This window comes from Pinus tabuliformis, chromosome 9, assembly GCF_031772625.1.
Source record: "Pinus tabuliformis cultivar Carrire ecotype Pingquan chromosome 9, CPIR1, whole genome shotgun sequence".
Lineage (NCBI taxonomy): Eukaryota > Viridiplantae > Streptophyta > Pinopsida > Pinales > Pinaceae > Pinus > Pinus tabuliformis.
Window position 1 is genome coordinate 163,236,512 of NC_142307.1, and position 13,056 is coordinate 163,249,567.

Here is a 13,056-nt window from a genome sequence, read left to right on the forward strand (position 1 = left end):
ATTACTCGATCAACTAAAATATAAAGGGGAAAATTTGTGTTTCCGATTTGAATGAATTTTATTAGACGCTTTTAAACATAACTTTGCTTTTTCATGTTTTAAGAGTCGAGAAAAAGCTAAAGATGACTCTAGTCGCCTTCGATGTATTAACGAGCCCGAAGTGAAAAATGCTCGGTTGGACCTTTTCAGTTATAGAGTTTGAAAAGGGCCAAAAGAAACTGCTCTGGAGATCTAGGCAGAGGGTGTGCCAAACCTTTCGCGAAACCACAGAATACGTTTTACGGTACAGGTGGTCGATCTTCGTGAATGCTGTGTTCACTGCATCGCGATCAGTAGGGCGGTCGACACGGCTTCCTATGGATAAAGGATAATTGCCTATAGGGGTCTCCCAATATATACGCGACGGTACGTGGGAGCACAAGTCCGTATTAGTGCCACCGACTCTCAGGAGGAATCACCCACCTTCGTAGAGATCGACAGTCACTATGTTTAACGACGCCGAAACACGTCTCTACCTAGACCTCTAGATGTTTGCGTTATGTTTCAAATGCGTTGTTAGGTTCATTCAGTATATTTTAAGTTGATCTTTTTTAAAGTTTGCCTTTCAAGGTTCACCACGAGATGTATATGACAAATTCCTAAATGCAGCCTAAGATGAGAAGCAAGCTTTTTCAAATCTTTTTGACTGATGAAAATCTTAACTACTGAGGGAGAAGAAAAGCAAATTCTTTTCACACAGTTCATACAGCACAAACTAATGCACTTTCTCCTAAATCATCATGCAAACTTTTTCAAATGCAAAATGCACAATGCATGTATTTTCTTTTCCCTTTCTTAATGTGGATGGATTACAAAAAGAAAGTGGTCATATAACTTTGATCTCGATTTAAAGCGAAAGTAAACAAGTTTGTCAAAAAATCAAAAGACGCCTTAAGATTCACTTGCTTAATCACTGGAAATACATGAAATCAAACCATACTGACGAAAGTAAAATGACTAATCAGCTATGGACAGCAAACAAGCTAACTCTTTAGACCAGCAAAACGCCTAACACAGGTTCAGATCTAAGAGGCCAAAAGCATGACTAGTTTACTTTTCGTTATGGGAAATTGTAAATGAGCAAGAAATACAAAGAACAAGTACAATTTCGTTATATAACAGAGGCGGAATGATGGCAAGTAATATTGGTTTCAAAACAGGTACAAGACTGACACTTAGCAGCAAAACTAAGTGAAAACAGACAAGAGAAAAGAGGAAACCCCAAATGCACTAAGCAAATTTGGGTCAACGCAGGCTCTGCACAGTCAAACTGGCTCTCAGCGTAGGTAGTCAGTTCGAGACCTGCGTTGCAAAGTAGGTAGCCTGTGTACTACCTGCTTTGGAAAACGAGAGTTGCGTTTTCACAGTCTCCGGGTCATAATTTTCTCAAAAATGCACGGTTTTTGCTCAAATCAAAAGCATTCAGTCAAGCATACTCAAAGGGATGATTTAGAAGGTGCAAAGCTATCACTAAGAGCTTACAAGGATCTTTGTAGATCAGCTCTTCAAATCATGAATCTGCTCAGACAATGAGCAAGAGTAGCTGCCCCTCTACTTCGCTTTTAATATAGTCAAAAGCTTTTCGATTCGGTACTCTTTGGTTCAGGAAATGAATAGCAAAGATACTACAAACACAATCAAATGGATACGATCCCCAGCGGAAAAGTATCCGACTCGGATGACCCTAACCCACTCTAAGGGTGACAGTTCCTTAGCAACAACTGTAAAACAAACTAATGAAAGTTTACTTCTTTATGAAAGCAACAGAGAATGGAGGAAGCACTAACCGTTGCCTTGCGCTTAATGTCGAATCCAAACTCTCTTCTATGGCCGCTTGCTCCTAGCTTTTTGTTATTCTGCTCACCCAGCTGCAATGAGATCCTGCACAATAACAAAGAAGGAAACTACAAGAGGCATGCAATCATAACTGGTTCATGGATTAGTGTAAACCAAACATGCAATCATCACAATATATAATTGAACAAAAGCACATAGAAGAACCTCAATAGCTTTTATTAATGAAGAAATAAAGGTTCTGAGAGGATTACAACCATTGCAGGCTCCAACCCAGCAACACCTCCCAGCAGAAAGAATTGCTCTTCTTCACCTCTCTCAAACAATCACCCAATAACTCAAGAATGAAACCAACAGCATATCATTACTTTGCCCAAAATTCCAGCCTCCTGAGCTCATAGGAGAGAGCTCAATATATAGATGAATTGAGAAAGGATGAGTCAGCTTGCAACTGATGTGTAGCTGCCTTGTGTCCTCTCTCTCTTCAGTTAATCTTTAGTTGATCTTCAGTTCTTGAGTCCACTTGGTGAACCTTGCTTCCACTTGGAGAAACAAAGCCTCTGACTCATCACAAGGCGAAATACCTGATCCAAGTGTCAATTTTGGAAGATTCCAAAGCTATGACTCACTCTGCCACATGTCCAAACTCGCCCAACGCAGGTGGGCTTTGTTCTGCCTACTTTGCAACGCAGGTACACCATGGAGCAGTTGTGTTTCAGCGCAGAAACCCAGTGGAGCACCTGCTTTGACTTCAGGATTGCTTGTTTTTGAGTGTTTTCAGGTGGAGAACTGATCTGAGAGCTGTTGGTTTGCTGACCTTGTTCCTCTAGGGGTAGGAACATCATGTTTAGGGAACTTTGGATCCCTTGGATTATTGACAATTCATGCACTTGGATCAGGTATTTCGCCTTGTGATGAGTCAGAGGCTTTGTTTCTCCAAGTGGAAGCAAGGTTCACCAAGTGGACTCAAGAACTGAAGATCAACTAAAGATTAACTGAAGAGAGAGAGGACACAAGGCAGCTACACATCAGTTGCAAGCTGACTCATCCTTTCTCAATTCATCTATATATTGAGCTCTCTCCTATGAGCTCAGGAGGCTGGAATTTTGGGCAAAGTAATGATATGCTGTTGGTTTCATTCTTGAGTTATTGGGTGATTGTTTGAGAGAGGTGAAGAAGAGCAATTCTTTCTGCTGGGAGGTGTTGCTGGGTTGGAGCCTGCAATGGTTGTAATCCTCTCAGAACCTTTATTTCTTCATTAATAAAAGCTATTGAGGTTCTTCTATGTGCTCTTGTTTTAATTATGTATTGTGATGATTGCATGTTTGGTTTACACTAATCCATGAACCAGTTATGATTGCATGCCTCTTGTAGTTTCCTTCTTTGTTATTGTGCAGGATCTCATTGCAGCTGGGTGAGCAGAACAACAAAGAGCTAGGATCAAGCGGCCAAAGAGGAGAGTTTGGATTCGACATTAAGCGCAAGGCAACGGTTAGTGCTTTTTCCATCCTCTTTTGCTTTCATAAAGAAGTAAACCTTCAGTAGTTTGTTTTACAGTTGTTGCTAAGGAACTGTCACCCTTAGAGTGGGTTAGGGTCATCCGAGTCGGATACTTTTCCCTACAACAATATTAGGAAATAGGTACAGGATTTGCTGGACAAAGGGTTGATTCGGGAAAGTTTAAGTCTATGTGCGGTTCCAACAGTCTTAGCTCCCAAGAAAGGAGGAGAGTGGCGGATGTGTCCCGACTCTCAAGAAATCAATAAGATTACCATTGAATACATGTTTCCTTTACCACGAATGGACAATATGATGGACTGCTTGAGTGGAGCAGCATATTTTTCAAAGATTGTTTTAAAAAGCGGTTATCATCAGATACGGATTCAAGAAGGAGACGAGTGGAAGACTGCTTTCAAAACCATTGAGGGCTTGTATGAATGGCTGGTCACACCATTTGGATTGAGCAATGCACCCATCACATTCATGCACTTAATGAACGAGATGCTGAAAGAATATATCAGGAAGTTTGGTATTGTGTATTTGGATGACATCCTTATTTTCAGTAAGACTAGGGAAGAGCATTTCCGACACGTCAGGTGTGTCTTGGAAAAATTACAGCAAATTAAATTGCTGATGAATTTGAAGAAATGTACGTTTTGTAAGAAGGATTTGATTTATTTGGGATTCGTGATTTTAGAGAATGAGTTAAAGATGGATCCAGAAAAGGTTGCAGCGATAGTTAGCTGGCCGTCCCCAAAAAGTTTATTTGAAGTACGGAGTTTTCATGGGCTAGCAAGTTTTTACTAGAAGTTTAAAAAAGATTTTAGTGGGATTTGTGAATCCATGGTGGACACCATCAAGAAAGCAAATCAACCTTTTCATTGGACTAAGTCGGCTGAAAAGAGCTTTCAACTGCTGAAAAGGAAGATCACCAAAAGACCCATTTTAAGGTTACCAGATTTCAACAAACTTTTTCAAGTTTGTTGCGATGCCAGTGGGACAGCCATTGGAGCGGTACTGAGTCAAGAGGATAAACCAGTTGCCTATTTTAGTGAGAAATTAAATGAGAGTAGACAGAAATATATGTCCTATGACAAGGAATTCTATGTAGTGGTGCAAGTGCTGAAACATTGGAGACACTACTTGCTGGGAAATGAATTTGTTCTGTTTTCAAACAATTCTGCTTTGCAATATGTCATGCAACAACATAAGTTGAATCATAAATATGCGAAGTGGGTGGAATATTTCCAGAGTTTCACATTTGTGTTGAAACACATCAGTGGAAAAGCCAACAAAGTGGCAGACACATTAAGCAGAAGAAGTTTGATTTTACAGGAAAGCAGACTGCAGGTGTTGGCCTTTGAACATCTCAAAGATTTGTATGAGACAGATGCAGATTTTCGGGAAGCATATGAAGCTTGCCAGAATCCATTGTTGAGAGACAACAATTTGTGGTTAGATTATAACATATAAGAAGGATTGCTATTCAAGGGAGGACAATTGTGTATTCTAGAATGTTCAATGAGGGAGAACTTAATTCAAGAGAAACATAGTGGTGGTATAGCTAGACATTTTGGCATTAACAAGACTTTGGACCAGGTAAGTCATTTCTATTATTGGCCAAAGATGCGGCGAGACATACAATGGTCTATAGCTAGATGTAAGATGTGTCAGCTGACAAAGGAACACAGTCAAAATACAAGCCTATATACACCCCTACCTATTTCAGACAAGCCATGGGACTCAGTCAGTTTAGACTTTGTCTTTGGTTTGCCGAGGACACAGAAAGGGTACAATTCAATCATGGTAGTAGTGAATCGCTTTACTAAGATGGCACATTTTATTCCTTGTAAAAAGACCAATGATGCCACGCATGTAGCCCATTTATTCTTCACAGAAATTGTCAGATTGCATGGCTTACCAAAGTCTATTATTTCAGATAGGGAAGTGAAGTTTACGGGCCATTTCTGGTGGACTTTGTGGAAGAAATTAGATACTAAACTGAACTTCATCTCAGCTTATCATCCACAGATCAACGAGAAAACTGAGGTAGTAAACCGAAGTCCGGGAAATCTGCTACGTAGTCTAGTTGGAGAGAATTCACGACAATGGGATTGCGTACTAGCACAAGCGAAGTTTGCTTATAACGATTCACCCAAGAGGAGTACAGGCAAAATCCCTCTCCAGATCCTATACGGCATGCACCCCCATGGAGTGCACGAGTTACGAGATTTGGGTCGGTTGGAACAGAGGAGTGCTGATGGAGAAGATTTCACCAAAATGATTAATGATCTTCACGAACAAGTGAAAGCTAAATTGCAGAATAGCAGCCAAAGATATAAGCAGAAGGCAGATTTAAAATGACGGGAAGTGAAATTTAATATAGGAGACCTGGTACTGGCACACCTACGAAAGGAGAGGTTTCCTAGAGGAGAATATAACAAGCTTAGAATGAAAAAGATAGGGCCTTGTCGGATACTACGAAGATTCTTTGCCAATGCATATGAACTGCAATTACCCTCGAGTATCGGGATCTCACCCATTTTCAATGTAGCAGACCTATACCCTTATATTTCTGCTAATACAAAGGACAGTTCAATAGCATGCACATGGGACACCCAGGGAGACGAAGAGACAGGGACATGGATCAAACAGAGGCCCCCAGCCAAGCCTTTGGAGATTGACCAAATACTGGACACTCAGGTAGTTAGACGGACACACCGAAAGGAGTACTTGCAGTACTTGGTTAAGTGGAAGGACCGTCCAATTGAGGAAAGTTCCTGGTTGGATGCCAGACAGATTCAATGTGCCGGGTATTCGATTGAAGAGCTCATGGACAAAAGCCATGAGTTTCATTCACCCCAGGAGCCTGATGCAAGAGCATCCAATTAGGGAGGCGACAACTGGACATGCTATTTTAAGAATTCTTTTAAAATTTACTTTTATTGTAATTTCTTTCCAAGAAGGCTCTCACAGCCAATGTCGTTACTTTTTATTTTTTAAAGTAAATAGATTAGGGAATAGTCTTAAATAGATTAATACTTGAATAACAGCAAAAAGGAATGTAACTGCAAATTGCAACTGCAGGTAGTTCCTCAACTAAATGAGGCTACCAGTAGCTTAAATACACAATCAAAAGATGAACCAAGGGTTGCTGCCAAAAAGGAGAATAGACACCAGAGAATGTAAACTCTGACAGAATATTTTAAAATAGTAAAGAGAAGCATTTCAGGTATCCAATAGTTGTTATTATGAATGACTGGTACTGTGTACGAAATTAATTACATGATTGAGGGATTGTTAACGAGACTGTGCATCACATCAAGCAACTAAACACTGCAAGCGAATTCATTCAGGTACTTTATGAAAGCAAATCATTGAAATTCTTACAAGTAGGAGATTCATCATTTCTATAAATATATACACATATATTGCATAAACATTTGTTATAGCCAGAGACAGCATCATGTAACCCAACACAAGTTTAGAGCATAAGGCATAGTGCCCTTCAAAAACTATACAATCACCAAACAGTCCTCAAATTTTTCATTGCAGACCAAGAAGGGTTTTTGTGACCCAGGACCAACTAAACAAACAGAGACGGGACTACACTCAACTACCAGAGCTGAACTGCACAAAATCGTGTTCAAGTTCTCAACCAAAATATTAGCAGAGCTACGGACACTAACGACCAACTAATGACCCAGAATTTTCGACCGACATACAGCACTGAGGACCAACAAAAAAACGAGACTTCGTCTCTATAAAAACCAACCTACAGGAATTGTATAAGATAAACAGGAAGGACCCTACCCGGTTCAAGTGGAGACCAGAACGGAAGAGTGAAGGAACAGAAACCATCAAGGACCAAACCCTTGCTACCACCATAGAGGAGCGAATCACCTGCACAGTCAAGAAACAACGATTAGAGAGGCAGCATAACCAGTTATATGGAGAATAAACCGAGAGAAGGGTAAAGATGAGTACCCTGAAGGTTACCTGAAGTGGAGAGCCAGTTCCATAGCTGAACCCAAGACCAACAACATTCGAGCCACGAAACCCCAGCTGCTCACAAGGAGCGGAATTGTTAGCAGAAGAAAAGCAAATAGGAAGCCTGAAATTAGAACAGAGAGGTTACCTTGTGCTAGATCTAAACGGTCGCCAAGGAAGTTGGATTGATGACCTGATAAGAATGTGCACCATAGTTATAGTCAAACGCAACAGAAGCAAACCAGATGTGTAGCAAACCAATTAAAATTGCAGAGAAATCACCGCATACCTAAGATGGCCACGAAGCCCAACATTGTTTCGTGAAACCATGCAAGAAGCAGCCAAAAAAATCATCGGTACAACATCTTAACATTACCTAGTAACATAGAACCAGAGCCGAGACCGGAACCAACAAACAGTGGGAAGCAGAGAGTCATTACCATTGGGCGGAAGGAACCAGGTAAGGGCACAAAGGAGCAGAGTGAACCCGGCAGCAAAAATAACCCAAGCTACAACCAAAACCCGTGCCATAGAACCATAACATGGAGACCAAGACAACCTCGAGAAGGTGACGGAGTTAATGCTCCATTAAAACCTCACCAAAAACCCTAGGTGCATACGAGCGTGGGAAGGGATCACGTGGACCAGTTGCCACGAAGGCATCCACCTCAGGAGTCATCATCAAGCAGAACACATATAAATAAAAGAAGAATCAATGCACATGAAACACAGAAGAAGAATTAGGGGAAAGCCTAAGCTAAAAACCCCACTATCTATATTAGCATACAAGGTGGAAATACATCAAGATTACACAAAGCTTTAGCTCTCACAGCTAGCCAGCTCTCAGTACAATCCTCTTGGATGCTCACAGGCAAACAAGGCTTCTCACAAACCTTCTCCTCTACCCTCCAAGCCTCCTATTTCCTTGCACAGTTTCTCGTGGGTGATCCTCCTGTTGCCAAGTGTAACACTGATCACTCACACTAATCTCACACCCTGTAAAACTATGAAATCCTCAAGGAACCTTGTCCTTCTGCATGGATGAGTTTCCTTTATAGGAAAACTCATGCAACTGATAGTACAATGTCCCTATATTTAATCTCAACTGGGTCTTTCTCTAAATAGACGTGCATGAGTTATTTATGAGAGAATCTTCAGTTATCTGGAGTACACTAGTTGGATGCATGCATGCATTAACTGACTGAACTCACAATTAGTTCCTCAAACAGTTTGGAACTAACATAACTAGACTTAACTTAGTAAACTGAGTTAACTAATTACAACTCAAATACAACTCATCCTTATCTCCTTAATTAAGGGATGATCTCCTTAATTTAAGGGATAACTGTTGCATGACTTCATAAAGACTTCTAACTTGAACTTCTCTAACTAATTAATCCAAGATGAATTAATTAATTATTTTTCAAGCAGCTGGTGAGACTAAATTCGAATTTTAATTCTCAATTTTAATTCAAGGAAAAATTAAACTTGGAATATTCTGAATGTTATTTTTAGCATTTCTTGTTGATATTCTCAACACAACGTGATGGAAAGGTCCACAAAGAAATTACAGATGATAGTCGTCTGTTTGGAAAATGGCAGTTGGACATGTCGTCGCTACATGTGACTATGAATAGATGAGATGAGTAGCTCGATGGACAGGTCCATGAAGAAGGTACAGATGATGCTTAATGGTTTGGTAAATGGAAGTTTGACACACAGGGGTTACACGTGGCTTTGCACAGATGGGACCAATAGCACAATGGATAGGTTTGGACTTGGAATAATGCTTACAGTAGTATATAAGTAAGATTAGTTTGTTGGTTGTTGAGTTTTTTTTAGAGGTTTTCTCAACAAGCAATTCCTTGTTTGGAATCTGTTGGATATCATGAGAACTATTTATATGACTTGTAATTTGGATTTGAATGTAATATACAAATTGTGTGTGTACCATGTTTGACTGTCAAATTTATTATGTGATATTATTTTGCATTGGAGTCTATATGGGTATATACTCCCTTAAGGGATATCCAGGGAGATGAAACAATTCTAAATAATTAATCATTATTATGTACATAGGTTAGCCAACAATAGGTTAGTGAGTGAGAATATATAGCTTAATGTGTGAAAGATTGTTGTATGTCTTTGCAGAGAAAAAAAGACACCAGTAAAGAGATTGTCTGTCAGAGAGGGCACGCTGATCAAGCTTTAGGAGTCTAGGGATCCTCGTAATTGTGTTATGCAGCATCGATATTGAGCTGGGATCATCCCACACAACCAGTGTGGCTCAGGAAGCTCATGTGTTAGAGCCAATCATCATTTGAAAAGAAAAAAGAAAAATGTCTGAGATCTCTGGATATCCTCGCCGCCCCTTTTGTTGTTCTCTGTGCTGTCTGCAGCTTTAATTTGATCTAATATTTGGAGTTGCGGTCTTGGTTGGAGGATATAGATGCCTCATCAACTTGAAATTTACCAAATGATGCTAATACTGCCAAGTCAACTAATGGATTGGTGGTTTGTGGACGTCAATGTGAAGATTTCAGATTTTGGGAATGGGGTTTGTTTCCTTATTGTTGAATCTAGAACGCTTGCCGGTCATGGTGATATGTTATCTCCATAGATGGTTCTCCAAAATGCTGAAATGGAATTGAAACAGATTCAAACCGGCCACCAATCACTTTCCCTTGCACTAAAAGTGGAAATTACATAGATTTTAGCGCAAATGTTGAGTGGCTAGTGCTCTGTCAAACGAGTTGATTGTTTATTTGAATAAAGAAGGATCATGGGAAGACGAAAACATATTATAAATCATGTGTTGTATCCTTGGAGAATTTTGTGGTGGTTTCCCGTGCGAAACTGACAAAAATTGAAGAGAACAAAACGTGGAGTAGAGAACTTGTTCTTCTCAGTATTACAAATCAGTTAAATAAGATTTCATTGAAAAAATTAGTAATAAATTACTAGAGTTAAACTCGACTAATTCAAACTGAACTGGGACACTTGGAGGGAAGGTTTTGACACCTAATAGGTGGTGGGGATTATATTCTCCAACACTCCCCCTTAATTACAACCACATAAAAATTTAATTAAAATACCTGCTGGTATGTCTCAGCTAGGCTTTATAATTTAAAAACAAATTACTTTTCTTCTTCTCTTCTTTCATATTCTGTAGCCTCTAAATTGTTCTTCTTGTTGTATCCTTCATACCTCAATTTCTTCATTTGTTGGTGGAGGTATTCCATTCTTCCAGGCTGTCTAAGCATATCCTGAACTTCTTCATAAAACGAGTTGTATTTGGGATGTTGCCACATATTATCTTCTTTAGTGTTCTTTTCATCATCAATCTGTTGCAACATAAGATTATAATAAAATAATATTTCTTCAGGGCTCCAATACCTGAAAATTTCATTGATTTGCTCATCATCGATGTTGTCTTCAAAATTCATTTCTGTAGCTTCTATGCAGACTTCATCAAGCCATGCTTCAAGAAAATTTAACTGTTCTTCATAATCATTTTGTGTACCCGCACATTAGAAATCAATGGTATGTTTAAAAACATATGCAGAACCACATTGGTTCTATTCCTTCTGCTTTGTAATGAGAGCTTAGTTATGTTGCAATTCTAGCTCTCCTTCTTCCTTTGTCTTTATTTTCTCTTTATGGGCTTCCTTCTTTGCCTCTTCCTCTGTTTCTGTCTCTATCTCTTCGACTTCTTTACTAACCTGTGCTAGTGCAAATAGGTTGTCTTCCACTGATTCAAGTGGGATTTTCTCACTAAATAACATCATGTCTATATGATATTTTTGTTGCATCACCTACAACCATTCATCATTAGCCAACAATTCTTCATCAAATTTTACATCAGCAATATTAATTGCTAGATTCACCTTAGCATAGACTGCTCCAATGGTAGCTTCATTATCCTCAACAAGCTTTGTTGCTAGATTCACCAAACTTTCATCAGCAAGCTCAGTTGTTGGCTTTATCAAATCTTCATCAGCAAGATCCATTGTTGGAATCATCATATTGTCATGAGCAAGCTCTGTTACTAGAATCACCAAATTTCACCTGTGGTTGTGCACAGTGGGATTCATGAGCATCTACGTGCTCCTTCTCTCTTGCTTATGCAACTTCTTCACAAACATTATCCACTTGTGGCTTAGCACAGTGGGATTCAATGATCCTTTCATCTGGATGTAGATCTATAGCTATAGATCCACCTTCATCTTCAACTTCGATGCTCCCCTTTACACCAAAATATCTCTCAAGAGTATCCAAGGCCTCCTTGGTTGTCTTGGCTTCTAAAATCAAGGGAAGCATCTTGGCTTTTCCCATTTTTGAGTGATAGCTCACTATGAATCAACAAGCAAAAAACAATTGTAGACATTGCATTTAACTGCAATAAAAATATGGTTGTTGCTTGGCTTCCACAAACAAACAAGTCTACAAATTGCTCTACAAAGACCTTGCTTCCAAAAATTATTTACTAAAGCAACACTTTCATAAGGCTTTCACAAAAATATTACAATGCTGACTTAGAACAATGTTTTTTTGAAATCTCATATTTAAAAAAAAAAACTCTTTAAAAAAATGAAGCACTCCCTTCTTTTTTTATAATTCACCTTCTTGTTTTAAAAAATACCTCTTATATAACCTTTCTGGCATAAGGCCTCCTTTGAAACGAATTTAATAAGGCATTTTAAAATTACTTGAGCCCTTTTACAAAACAATAACAATGCACTCAAAAATTACATGAGGTCTTTTTAACACATGCACATTTTTTTATCATATATCATGATACCATATCCCATTTAAGACATTAAAAATTTGACGCATATGATTTCTAGTCATGTAACTTGACTCTTTCCATTGAATCACACTCCCAATCCACTTCGTGCCTCACCTTTTTCCTCATGCCTTGTGGACCTTTTTTTAAATATCACGGGTAACACTAACGCTCTGTGGGATGAGCAGAGGCCACGTGCTAACTCTTTTGTCGACCTTGAAGGGCCACGTTAGTGCTCTAACACACTATCCATCACCACTATGCAGCGTTAATTGAAAATTGATGCAAGGAAACTCAATTGATGCACTTTCTCCTCTGACTGCTCAGCGTTAGTAACGCACTGGTTTGACTAATGAAAAGCGTTAATCTCCAAAAAAAAATCTTCAATGCAGACTTCGCAGCAACCTTTGTCTCATAGCTGCTTCACTTTGCTACAATCTCTGTAGCGAATCTCTGCTCTTTTCTTGTGAATACACACACGTATGAAATTCTTCTCTCAACAAGTCTTACACTCTCTTTGCTCACATTGCTGCTCTCTCAGGGAGTCTTATGCAAACTCGTCTCTCTTCACTCACGTTGCCGCTCTCTCTTAGGGAGGCTTATGCAAATTGCTATGATCTCTACTACTCTATCAAAGAGTCTTACGTAGTCTAAGTTCTCATACCATGACAAAAATTGAAGAGAACAAAACGTGGAGTAGAGGACTTACTCTTCTCAGTATTACAAATCAATTAAATAAGATTACATTGAAAACATCAATAATAAATGACTGGAGTTAAACTCGACTAACTCAAACTGAACTGGGACACTTGGAGGGATGGTTTTGACACCTAACAAGTGGTTGGGATTAGATTATCCATTAGAAACTACAATAGAAGCCACAAATACGGTGTTGATTATAATTTTGAAGCTTTAGGTTGTGGTGGTTTAACCAGTTGGACCCAAGA